The sequence below is a fragment of the Apteryx mantelli genome, chromosome 3 (assembly GCF_036417845.1).
Source record: "Apteryx mantelli isolate bAptMan1 chromosome 3, bAptMan1.hap1, whole genome shotgun sequence".
NCBI lineage: Eukaryota > Metazoa > Chordata > Aves > Apterygiformes > Apterygidae > Apteryx > Apteryx mantelli.
Genome location: NC_089980.1, coordinates 76,437,661 through 76,451,664, shown reverse-complemented (window position 1 = coordinate 76,451,664; position 14,004 = coordinate 76,437,661). Strand labels below are relative to the sequence as shown.

Below are 14,004 nucleotides of genomic sequence, written 5' to 3'. Positions count from 1 at the left end.
GCATAACAACCCTTGATCCGTCTGAAAACTCTAGGCAATACTGCATTGGTTTTGCATTGTAAGACCAAACCCATGCAAACTTTATACTGAGTAAATACCTCTATGCTTTAATACATGGAATAATTAAGGAAATTTTATGAATTTAGTGGGAAATAGAATCAAAGGCATAAAATCTACACAAACCTCCTAAAAGAAGTGAGTTTAAATAACAAAGAATTCTAAGAACTGTTGACAAATTTTTTTCTTTTAAAAATTATGACTATTTCTAAAAATGTTGGTACCATGATAACTAGAATGTTAGTAGTGGCCAAAAATATTTTTTAGTTAAATACGATATTTAATGTTAAAAATTAAATACCAGAATAGGAGGACAGACAGCAAGAGATCAATTACCTTATGTAAAAAGACTACAGAACTAAATAAAGCAGTCCTTCACAGTTTTTTTCTCCCCTCACATTAGTATTCACCCAAAAGCTGCCTGTAACGCTGCTGTCAGCATTACAATCAAGAGATATACTCAGAATATTTCATCCAAGTGTTGACAAAGCAAAGTTACTTCTTTTATTCCTTCCTGAGAATTTCTACAGCTACTAGTTTTAAGTATCTTTAAACTGGTTACATTGCACTTTACTGACAGCATTCTTTGCAACATACAGATTGTACAATATACAAGAGCTTTTCAACTTTCCAGCTACACAGTTGGGCAGCCAAACATGACAAGTAATAAGAGGATGTTCAGATTATAAATTGCAAAGTCCACATGAGACCGTTCAGCTCTTTGCATACGTACATTTTTCTAAAGAGTAAATGGCACCCTATTGAGAATAGGTGAGAAGAGTTTCAGGTAGTGCAGTAAGAAATTGTTCCTGAAGAGTCAGTTCAGACACTTACTGATAACAACTACAAAGTTTCTGCTGAGCTGAGGTCTATGTACACTCTGCAAGTCAGGATACCACCGGCCCTCCCAGAACCTTACATTTTGCAGTGTCAAAATACTGAGTATAGCTTAAAGTTATTTGATAACTTCTGCTGTGGCACTAATAATAATGAGCAAGCTCCTCAGAGTCAGTACTTGCATTTATCACCTTAAAAAAATCATAAGCAGAGTGCTTCATAACGTGTACTAAGCAAAGCCTGTCCTTCATAACCACAGTTATGCTACTCTGCATAGTATTGACTCTAGGACCTACTTGCAACAGTCAGCCATTTCAGTTAGTAATACCTATATTGCAATTTTGATAGTCCTCGTTTTAAAAACCCAGAAGAGGATAAAAGTTGACCCAATTCTTTAGCCTTTCCTATTTTGAACTTGTGATTTAAAAAGCAGTTTTCTACTTTTACATATCAGGAAACAATTCCAGTTTCTAGCATATAACACTAGATAAGGTATGAAGAAAATATTTCAAACAAAACAATTGTATATCTGGTTAAAGCGCTAAAATTCTTTCAGTTTCTCAAGTTACTCTTTTGGGAAGTCTCCTTGGTTATTTTGAAGAGTTACATTAAAAAGAAAAAGGAAAGGGGGTAGTTTATGCAAGGGAAAACACACATTTTAATCAAGATTTATAGTCAAGCTGGAGGTTAGCAATGTGAATTCACAGCTGTGATAACCCATAGGAGTTCTTCCACCAACAGTGGTATTCCAGAGCACATTAATAACACAACTGGGTGGAAGGATAAGCTAATGGTCTCTGACAAGTCTGGGGCCAGAGAGGAAAAAGGGGTAAGTGGACAGCCATCAGCTTTTATCACATCACAATCATCACCACAAATTCCCTAAGGCAAGAAAAAACAGACCAAACAGACCAAAGAAGAAATATTTTTGGATTTTTTTTTAAAAACAGGAAGTATTAACTTCTTCTTCATACAAGTACTTAAAGCAACTCAGGCTTCTGAACTGAAAGAACACCCCACTTCCACTCAGATATCCTTCATTTGTTAGCCTGGAGTTGCTCAAATTCCTCTGAAATAGAGAAATAGCTGAGCCTTTGGGAGCCAACGCGAGTGCTGCTAATGACTTTGACAAGGTCAAGGTTTCATCCACCAGAAAACAAAACACGCATATGCACCAAGCATTTCCTTCCATACAAAGTCAATAGGAGTATTCATCAAGACCCAGAATTTCCACAAAAATTACCCCCTTTTCACTTCCACAATATTTAACTACTCTGTAATGAAGCTATTTTGGTATTACTGCCTGCATAGCTTTTAAATGGGAAAAAATCAATAATAAGCTGCAGTTTGGGGAAGAACACTTCACATTCAAACAGGAACAGACCTACATTTGTGGTAGATTTTAGTTCCTCTGAAAGTTTCAGTCTGGTGTGTGCTTCTGATTATAACTTTTATCTTCTGCTTAACAGCTTTGTCTTGGGTTGATATACTTAGATGCAACTAAGCTTGTCTAACCGCTGAAAAAAAGTCCGAAGAACTGAGTCTACTGCCACAAATGAAATAAAGAACTAGACAGCTTAACTGATGTTGAATGAAGCAAGACCTCTTTGCATATGCATAACAACTTAGAAAATTGAAAGGATCACTATATAATTTTTTTCAATTTCTGCATTAAATTGTTCCTGCATCACACAGCCACTCCCATAACTAAAGCAAATAACAAACCTTAGTACCAACATGTCTTCTAGAGAGATGTTAATTCATCAAAGCATGGAAAAAAATCCACTTTTCCCTTGGCTATTTTCAGTAGAAATACTACAGAACAGAGACCTCTTTCCATCAACCAGGCAAGAAAGCTGAAGCTTCACAGCCAAGTAACTCTCCACTGCCATTCTTGAAAGCTTCGTAAGGACAAAATGATGCGATGTGTCAAGCACAGCACATTTTAAATTTAAGCAGCAGTCACCTGACTATCAAGCAGGCTCCAGTCAACTTCAGTTAATGAGCACCTAATCTACTGTGTGTTTTCCCATTTAAACATTCCAAGGGCTTTCCTCCTCCTCCTAAAAGACCTACTCCATAACAACATTAGCATAAGAATTCTTAAGCAATGATCTTACTGTTTAAGCAATGCTTTAGGATCACGACCTAGAAACATTTACATGGATCCTTACCTTTCAGTAAACCAAAATTACATGTTGCTTTCCACAAAAATGCTTGAAAATTTAAATATGAACTGAATTAGGATTTTGCTCCCTTAAATATCCAGAGATAAGTCATGGGGTTTTCTTATATGTGCATATACATATCTTTTTAAATAAAGGTCATAGAAACAAATTTTCTCCTAAATGATTTCTAAACTATAAATGTGACTTCCTTTGTAAGCAAATCTCTGTTCCCCCTTCCCTCCCCAAAAAGGCTTTGTGCAAAATCCTTCAAATAAGCAGAAAACAGTCAAAAATGATGAACATGTAAACAGCAGAAAGATTCTGGCAAAAAAATTACAGACGGTCACAATCTTAGCTATAGAATATTCATATCACAGTGATAACAATGATTAATAAGATTTCTGCAATAGGACATTGCTCAATCTATTTCACCTCAGTAGGTTTTACCACTCACAGTACTGAGATGACACTAAGTGCATCTACAGACTGACACTGGCAGCTATTTAAGGCAGCCCAAAACACATACTGTCTTTGGACAGGAGCTCTTGCTGACTTTAGCAATCCCTTTGGAGTAGGTAAAATTAAACTTAAAAAATTAAAGCTCTTGGAATAAAGGACAGACTGTACACTATAAAATAAGTACTCCCTGCTACGACACCAGAGGGATTTTCATAACTGACTCACAAAACTTGGTAATATACAGGTGAGAATTAATACTATTTTTTCCAGGAGGGATGAGGGAGGCAAGTTTTGTCTGGATGCATCTACTTTTTTTTTCCCTCTTATACTTAGGCTGAAGTATTTTGAAAAAAAGAGATCATACTTTCCACCTTGTGCTTTTACAGTTCCTAATGTGCTGGAATCCTGGACCACAAAGGGACTCCGGGTACTTCCACGACACCAGAAAACCTATGGAGCATAATGCACATGCAAACAAAATAGGGGTGAGGAGAATTCTACTTAAAAGGAATAAAAAAGCCTCTGGATTTTAACTGTAATCACCTATTTTCAGGTCAAAGTCAAACTTAAATCCATATAGGGTACTGAAAAACAAGCAAAGTTTATTTAAAACTTCCGTTGTTCTTAAGCGGCAAGTGACATAGAAGACATCAAAAGGTATTTTTCTATTCCATTCTGCTAAATTATCGCATAAGTTGTATCTTGCAAATCAGTCACACACAACATACAGCAAAATGCTGTTTTCAAAGCCCTGTCTACAATCAATATGGGGATGGTTTGATTTCCCTGACAAAGTCTAGAGCCGTCCAGTTAATTGTCAGAGCAAAATGGAAAGGGTTTAATTTCTGTAGATTTTGATTTTTCAGCTAGATTACTAAGAATTTCTGATTTAACATATAGTCACAGAGTTACACAGGTTGTGGGGGAACTTCAGGAGGTCTCTAACCTGACCTCTTGCTCAAACCAGAGTCAAAAGTGAGTTCAGACAGGCTGCTGAGGGCTTTGTCCTGTTAAGTCTTGAAAACCTCCAAGAACTGAGATTTCATCTCTCAGGGCAACCTGTTCCAATGTTTAATTACCCTCATGGGGATTTTTTTTTCCTCCCTAAATCAGTCAATCATCTCCCATGTTTCAATTTATAACCATAGTCTCATCCTCCCACTGTGCACCTCAGTACAGAGCCTAGATCCATTTTCTCTGAAACCTCCTTGCAAGTACTGGAAGTCTGCTATTAAGTCCCCTCTAAACCTTGTCTTCTCCAGGTTAAAAAAGCCCAGTTCCCTTAGCCTCACCTCAAAAATTAGGCTGAAACACACCAAAACCAAGTTTTACTTTGTGTAATAGCTTGAAATATATTTTTTTAAATATGAAAAATAAGAATTATTAGACTGTGCAACAACTGCGCAACAAAACATACTAGTTCTCAAGGAAATACCCTAACAAGGGGAATCATGTTCCCCAGAGAACACTAAGTGTTTAGAGGCCTGACAATGAAGGTGGAATAGTAAAACAAACACTAGATACTGGAACTATCGGTGAGTGTAGGGAAGGGAGCATTTGGGCTGAAAATGGAACAGAGATGATTGTTTCAAAGTGCCACATTCCTTATGACTCAGGCTAACAACATCTTCTGGGAAAATGAATACAGACCAATGCCACCGAACAGCTAGAGCAACACACCTTTTCTCATCCAAACCTCTCTAAAGGCAGCTTGTGCACCTTTAACCAAGGGCTCAGATCAAGTATACCGGTGTAGAAATGATCTTTGCATAAGGTTTGATTGCACTAGATGCTGATTCTCTCCAAGGCCCACCAGAATGATGCTGTGTTGAGACATTGCCGTAATCTGTATTTGTATATCCTGCATAAAAATACCTTTTGTAACCTCATATGAAAACATTAAGTAACATATTTGCATGCAGGATATACAAATACAGTTTACGGCAATGTCTCAACACAACATTTAGCATCCCTTTCTGGCAATTCAAACCTATTTAATGCATTTTAACTTTTGTTTTCTTCTTTTTTTTCTTTTCTTAACAGCACTTGCCTAAATCCTTAAGTTTAAAACAGCAGGACTGCAGCGCCTCCGAAAACACATGACTGGATGATTATTAGTCAGGAATCCTCCACGCAGCTGCATGGCACTCGCCCTCCTCGCACACTTCTCTAGCTGTGCACTGCCTGTTTATCAGCGGAAAGGGTGAGAAAGCACGGGCACCCCAGTCCTGGCAGTAAGCACTCCAAGATTCACCATTAGGTTACGTTAAGAGGTGGTGCTCTGCACTTCATGCAAGGCAGAGCCAAACCTTTCACTTCCTCCTGTAGTCGCAAGAAGCGTCCGTGTCTTAATGTGGCAGAAAGTCGCTCAATAAGGAAAGCAGTGATAAGCTTGTGCCAGAGGCCCAAAATGCCAGGCCCAAGCTCACTATTTAAATATTCACGCGATTTTTATAACCTTCCTTCCCTCGCTGCTATGTTCTGCTCATCTTAGATCGGAAATAACACGAAGAGCATTTAGACACAGCGACGCTGCCCATCACCACGGAGAAGCAGCCCCGGCCGCGCGCGCTGAACCGCACCGTTCGCTGTCCCCGCACAGCGGCTCAGGCCCCAGCCCCTCCCCTGAAACACCAGGGGCGACACAAACGCACCCCCCCACACACACCGCGGGGCGAGGCAGGGCAGGGCAGAGTCGCCCCTCACCGCGCTCCCTCCCGGCCGCCCGGCCCTGCCCTGCTCCCGCCGGGCCCCGCAGCGCCGCTCCCGCACGCAGGGCAGCGCCGCGGCGGCAGCTTCGCGGCGGAGTCCGCGGGGAGGCCGCCGCCGCCGCCGCCCGGCCCGCCCCGCAGCCCCCTCCCGCCCCCCGGCCGCGGCTCTCACCGGCCCCGGCGCGCCTGCTGCCCCGGGCGCGGCGGGCGGCAGGGCGAGGCGCCGCGGCGGGCGGGCGGCCGACAGCGAAGGGGGCGGGCCGGGCCGGGCCGGGGCCTGGCCGCCCGGCGCGGCGCGGCGCGGCGCAGCGCAGCGCGGCGCGGCGCGGCGCAGCGCAGGGCAGCGCGGCACCGCCCCGACCGCCCCGGCCCGGCCCGCCGCGGGGAGGGGCGGCGGCGGCGGCGGCGGCGGCGGCGGCGGCGGCGGCGGCGGCGGCGGCGGCGGCGGCGGCGGCGGCGGCGGCGGCGGCGCGGGGGGAGGCGCCTCGGCGCCGGCCCGATCCCGCAGGCCGCGGCGCCGCCGAAAGGCCGCGGACCAGGACATGAAAAGGTGTTTTGGGGCCCTGCTGGATCACTGGGGGGGTGATCCCGCCCTGCCTGCCTGCCCTGACGGTCGAGGTTTCTGGTTTTTTCCTCAGAAAAAATATTCCACGTATTGTACGAAGCAGCTTTTGATCAGTGAGGTGCTGAGGAAGAGCTGTTTGGTAGCCAAGCCTCCCGGTGCTCGTAACGTTATTCGTGCTGTCTGTGTGGTGTCAGGTTTGGAAACGGTGGTGGTTCTTTGGTGGTGTGTGTGCAAGGCCATGTGCACTCAGAAGAAAGAAATGGGAATATTTATGCACTTTACCAGCTTCTCAACAAACTAGAATCATGCACGAGTGAAACAGTTGCGGATGTGAGAATGTAATTTAAGGAAAAAATGCTGTTGCAGCAGAAGTTAAAAAGAAAAAAGTGTATATGGATGCATGCGGTAACTCTGGAACAATGAAGAATGCAGTGTCATTACATTAACTAACATAGCACCCTTCCGTGGAGCAAACTAACGTAGCACCCTTCTGTGAAGCATGACATTCAGTTCTGATCACTTCATCTCTAAATGGAAGTGGGTACTTCCAGAGGTTGAAGGTGGGTGGAAAATGATAAATATATTTAGAGGCCTATGATCAATATTTAGCTGAGAGAGAAGGCAAGAAATGTTTAGAATAACGAAAAATAAAGGGTACATTCATATGTCTGTTAGCAGTCAGTTCAGTGTGTCAGTAGTAACCGACCGTGTATAATTGCAAATGCAGCAGAAGGCATAGTACTAGGAAGCAGTAGGAAGCAAAGCCGGGAACTGGGGGATCCGTTTTCCTCCTGACCCAGTTACCTGAGAAAATGGGACAGATGAGTCTTTAGATGATCCTGGGAATGCTTCTGGATCCTGCTTGGTTTTTCAAAGGGAAAATTATAGGGTCAGATGTTCTCCAGAGCCCTACAGGCTGGCCTGCTTGGTCTGCAGGATGCTCTCATGTACATTAAATACAGCAGAACAAACACTGCACGGTATGTGATTGCCTTGGAAAGTAATCTCAGTAAAATCCAGCTTTGCCTCAAGAAGAGCTACAGAAACTGGAAAGTGTACTACTCCTTTGCCAAGGTTTGAGCTGCCTCTTAGGCACAGGAGTTTATTTCTGTTACAACATAAATCTCAGTCATTGCTAAGATTTAGAAATAATCAGAACAATGAAAGCCTTAATAACATCATAATCTAATAACACTAATAAAGAAGTCCAATAAAATACAAATACAGTTTGATGAAGTTTAAAAGTCTGAAGTATCTTCTCCTTTCAGAAAGGGTACCCTTTACATAGGTGATTTTTAATGTTTCTCAAAGTATGCTCAAATGAGAGACAACATAGTCTCCAAGATTAGTATGTCTACATATATTTCTTTCATTGACTGATGCTGGGACATAACCTTTTTTGGTTTGTATAAATTAAAGTTATTAAGAAAAGCATTCTGATATGTCTGTCCTTTCATTTGCTGCAGGAATGGTGTGCATCTCCTCATTCTAGTTTTCATATGCCGTTTTGATAAGCAACTACCCTAGTGCTGCTATATTCCTAGGGCTTTTTTTCACATATTGTTGAAATACCAAGGTACTCCAAGATGATCCCACTAGGTGGTGCACTAATGACACTATAATTCACTTCCCTTCTGAATTAAGGCTCTGCCTTGATTTTTATCTTCACATTTTTGTCATATTGATTGATTGATTTCTCTCTATTGATTAAGCTCAGTCACTCTTAATTTATAAAGCCTCAACTGAGATCACTGTCAATTTTCCTCCAGAAAACAATACATCTCTTGCTATCTGATTTCGAATATGTACTTCTGATTAAAAAAATGAGAAGTGACACTTTGTCAGTGAGAATACTTTATCCGCAGATCATCATTTGGATACCTCTTTTTTATAGCTTGGATGCAATGTACAGTCACCATAAACATTGGTAAATGTTCATTCTTATGCTATTGAAAAGAGGTATCCTAATGCTTTCCTAGAGACACTTGATGTTTTATGGACAAAATGCTGCTGCTGACATGTTGTTAGTAACTCACATAGCATCCATCTTTAATTGTTCAATAACTCAGAATTTTTGTGATACTGTTCTTTAATGTAGCCAGTTGCTACAAAGATTATAGCTTGGGAGGAAAGTGGGATCATAAAACAAATTCATCATTAAAATGTTGTCCATACTATGAAAATATTTAAATAGACTCTGTAATATAATCATATAAAATAACTATGAAGATACAGTTAAGAAACCAGCCAGAAAGTCCTATTCATTGGTCAGATATTGCTAAGAGTACAGTATATCTTTCAAAGATATTTGTTATCTCCTATAGAAAAAAACATTTACTAGGAAAATGCATCTTTGTCTTACCCTTTTAGACAAAACGGGAGTATTCATTCAATTTCTGCATGGTTTCCTTTACTAGCAAATATGGATGTTTTCAGTGGGTGAGCAAACATTCACCTCCTTAAGGACTACCTTTCCTGCTGCTTTTAGAGCATGATTAAATTTCAGGTCATTAAGTGAAATGGGGAAAAAGCTCTGGGGAGAGAAGAAAAAATGTTGAGACCGTGGTATGCATAGATATGGAGTATCATGGAGGATGCTTCAGATATTTTGTGACTCTGAAGATCAGAGTCTATGCCATTTTATATTCCTGCTACTGTGTGTAAAACTGAACTAAAAGAGCTGTCACCTCAAAAGCAATGTCATTTTCCGTTTACTTTCAGACTCTTGAGGGTTCATATACCATATGGTATCTGATATTTGAAAGATTTGAAAGTAAACTGGAAACAACACTGTGATTTTGAAATGACACACCTTCCTCCCAGACCAGTGTCTGAATCCGTGGGCTCTTCCTGCTCCCTTCTGCCTCCCACCTCCTGCTCCTGCCCTGGACCTTAACCACCCGGCACGCAGGGCCCAGCACAATGGTGGCCCTGGGCAGGCAGCTGTGGAGCAGGGTGTGCCACTGGCACCAGAGCTGCTTCTGGCAGAGGAGCTGGGTAGTCGTGCCTGCATGACGCACAAATAAATGGTAGGGAGGAGGCCCAACCCTGTCCTCATAATGAGTATCCTCTTTCCAAGGTGTGAGTGGTGCATAAGTGGCGCATAATTTACCTTATGCGCAAATTTCATTCTCTGCTATCACATGTCATTTATGCGCCTCTAACTTTAGATTAGAAGAGCAATGTTGCTAGTATTTGCTACAAATGGCAAGCAGTCTAGCTGGATTTCCCAGGTGGTTGTTATTAATGCACTCCATTAGGGTGAAGAATTCCTGTTATTGTTGTTGTCTCTGTTTGCTAATTTAATTAAACTATCATCTCAAGAACCTGAAACAAGATTATGTTCATTTTACACCAGATGCTGTACAAAATTATGACGTAAGATGGTTTTCAGCCTGAACAAGGTTATGGACTAATTATATTGCCAAATTGTTTATACAGACTATTGGTTTAAATAACTCTACTGAATATTTGTATGCTATTTAGGCTGGTACTTATTCTCCAGCAGAGGTGATTAATGTGATAATATATGTTTTAAATGAGTGGAGAAAAATTCTGTTCCCAACATTGATAATGTTTCCTAAAAAAGGACGAAAATGAAGTTCATCAGCAACTTATTTTCAAAACTTTCTTTGCCTTTCTGTTTAGTTCTGCAAGACCATATTATGTTTTCATCCACAGCAGTGAAACAAGCTGATATTGATAGTACATTATTTCAAAGCCTAGCCTTTAATTAAGAAGTACCTGCAAATACATAATCTTTCAAACTTCAGCCAAACCAAGGTTTAAAATGATAAGGTGTTATACAGAGCATAAAATTAAGTGGCAATATTTTGTTTAGATAAAGAAATACAAATATACAGAAGGAAAGCTATTAAAAGGAATAGCTTCTAGGCCATAGATTCTATTCCTTTTAATATTCTCTGATAGAATCTTATAGATTTTCATTTTGAAAAATGAGGTCATTGTTGAACAACAAAGCTTCATCATTTTAAAACACGTCATCACCTTTTTCTGATTCACAGTGACCTTCATTTCTTTTTGGAATCACAGAGAAAAAAAATCAAAGGGATCATGACAGAGTCTGACTTTGTAAACCAAGCAGACATCCAAGGCAAAGGGGGGAGTAATAAAGGCAAGGAAAGCATCAGTTGCGACTGCTGAGAAATAGAGCGATCAGAAAAACAGGAAAGCAATCATGGCCAGCGTTGCAGCAGCTTTTCCCTCTCAATTGCCTGCTCTGTCACTGTACGTATCAGTTGACTGGTTCTGCTTCTCCCTCTCTCCATTATTCCATCCTGCCATTTAGATGAAAAGGAGATCTTGAAGATCTGCTAGCAACAATCACCTGACGTTATGTCATGGCGTAGTCCTTATACATGACAAAGACAGTGGTAACCAATTCAGTGAGACCTATCTATTTCTATAGGGCGAGAGAAAATCATAAAGACATTGATTATGCAGTGAGACTCAGAAAAGCCCAGCCAGTTACATACACTTATGGCATATACCCTTTGTGATCTCTTGAGGACTGGTAGAAAATACTAAAAAAAGAACCTGAAACTCAGTGGAAGTTCCCCTTCTCTATTACTTTGGCCACGGTCACTTCAGGAGCAGAAGGTATCAATGAAAACTGCTTGTTAAGATATCCCTAGGACATGATTCAGTTTGAAACTGGCAGATTTCCACAGATAGCTAAGTGTCTAAACTGCCGTTATATGCCTTGTTTAAGCTGTGCACAGATGAGTGTCTGGTGCCATTTTAGAGACCCAGATGTGTCCCACCAGGCCCTCAGCAAGTCTCCCACTGGGGCTGAACACTAGCCCCATGTAGACAGCTCATGTTCCCTAAGGCATCTTAAATGGCACTAGGCAACTGATTCATATCCTAGATATCCACTGACTACAGTCAGAGTTTAAACAACTACTCTGGCGATTGCTATAATCAGTGCTTAGACATTTACCATAACTACAGACACTGACCTGTATACATTAAAGTTAAGACTCTTAATCTTGAAACTCAACCCACAATCTAGGTCTTTAAAGATATTGTACTGCAGAATTCACATACGTTCCTCTGGTAATTTGGCATCTAAATCTCTGTACGAATCCTGTTCTGCATTTCTCTGTTTAGCTTAGTCACTGAGTTTGGTACTGTTACTATAGAAAGTCTGCAGGTGTATGCAGTAGGGATCAGGTTTTTACCTTCTGCTACAGGCTGAAGCAGACAGAGGAACAGTAGAAGAGTCTTTGGTTTCTGTCCTAAGAAACAATGAAGATCAGTATTGCAAACTGAGGAAATAACAGGCACTCAGAGAATGAAATGAGATTGAATATCACTCTTAACTACAGGCATTAGGTTTCATAAATGTCTCCATTTAAAAACACTGAATCACATTTTATAGTCAGTCTGTATTCAGGACATCCCTGAAAAAACACGTAAGCCCTGTTTCTCCTCTCCTTCCTCCAAAAATGTGCTTTAAGCTTTAACTATCGTAAAAAAAAAGATATTTTTTCTGACTGAGTTTTAAGATTATGGACAAAACCCAAAGGATTTGAGATAATCGTTGTCAGAACAGATTATGACATCCCAAAGCTCTAGCTCATTTGTACTAGTAGGGGCAAACTGTTCTTGCTTTGCAAAAAGCTTACCAATATGATGAAAATGGGAGGAAAGTGTTTTACTCTTTGGTTTATTTTATTACATACATTACAACACGCAGCTGCTACACTAGTCATTTTATTGCACTAATTTCCTACACAATATCTGCCGTACAAATCCTTTATTTTGTTCTTATACATATAAGGCATGATTCAGTTGCTGACTGTATTGAATGCAAAACTGACCACTAATTTCAGTAAGCTCTGGAAAACTGGGCCTATACTGATCGCTTACTATTAGTTGCATGATATAATTTTTGTAGCTGCTTGCTCTTTTTGTGTTTGTGACTCAGAAAATGCAGCTCTGCTATAAGATGGAATGACTTGTTATTAGTAGGCAGTTGCTCTAAAGACTTGAACAACATTCAAACCTAATAATAGTTTTACATACCAATAACAGAAAAATAAAATAAAATTATTGTTATTATTATTATTAAACTGCTTGTTAATTTTTTATAGAAGAGAGTTTGTTCTGCTTACTACTATTTAAAGTTTTTCTGAAAAAAATATGCATAACAGTCTAGTGAGACAGAAAAAACTCCATTGTGTATAGCACAAAATTTTATCATATAGCTTGCTGCTGCACAGAGTTCTCAACTTATCAGATATCTCCAATATTAAAAGGCCCCAGGAAAACACATAAACATAGCTGGAGAGAATGAAGAATCTATACTGACATTTTATGCTCAGCCCAAGTATGTAAGCATATTCTAGGTCTGTATGCAGACCTGTTGATTTTTTTGGAAACAAATGAAAAAAAAAAAACCCATGTGATATCTTAGGATTATTAGAGAAAAGAAATAAAGAAAAAGAACTAAACATGCAATATCATAACACCATGCTAATATCCAGAGTTTGAATACCTGGTGCAGTTCATGTCCTCCCTCTTCCCCATTCTTCTGCACCCTATGTATAGTAGAGGTAGAAAAGGTGCAGAGAAGGGCAACAATGATGTTCAAAGGTAAGGAGAAGTCTTCTTACAAGGAATGATTCAGCAGGCAAAGATTCTATAGGTTTGAATAGGTACAACTGAGGAATTTAGGATTATACCTTCCAGAGGTAGCCTTTGGTTCAGGGGCCAATCGCTGCATGCTAGGACAATAATGTAAAAAATATCAGCATAACCTTGCTCTGTCATCTGCTATTGGCCACTGGCTTAGTAGATCTCTGATCTCACCTGCAGTGGCACCTGTATGCTTTTTTGTACTTAAAAAACAGACACACACCCTATGTAACTTGCTAAATCAGGACCTCCTTCTTCATTTAAAAATAAGTTAATTGTCTGTGAAAAAAGTATGGTCATAAACAGGTTGCTATTAATTCAGGATATCTCAGGAACAGTATGGGCAGGCTCTTTTTTGGAATTGATTACAGTGTTTTAAACACTTGTCAGCATTATTACAACAAACATAAGACTTCAATAAAATGTGTGTGCTGGGACAAGTGTTCTGGAAGGTAGCTCACAGGAGGGTATGCCTAGTTAAACCTGGGATCTACCCAAGCCAACTGTTTTGGGAAAAACACAGAGTAAGAAGAAAAACACTGAC

The 14,004-nt window shown here is 40.4% G+C and overlaps 1 protein-coding gene across 2 annotated transcripts in view; it reads right to left on the bottom strand.

The window, feature by feature from the left end:
• The window catches only part of STX7 (syntaxin 7), a 35,085-nt gene extending 28,584 nt beyond the window's left edge, over positions 1–6,501 (bottom strand). Inside the window, exon 1 of one of the 2 annotated variants that reach the window (XM_067293704.1) lies at positions 6,405–6,501. The gene's annotated coding sequence lies outside the window, so the exon portion shown is untranslated. Of the gene's footprint in view, positions 1–3,885; positions 3,951–6,404 lie in introns of those variants that run through there. The other variant, XM_067293705.1, reaches the window with a different exon arrangement.
• Positions 6,502–14,004: the final 7,503 nt, after the last annotated feature.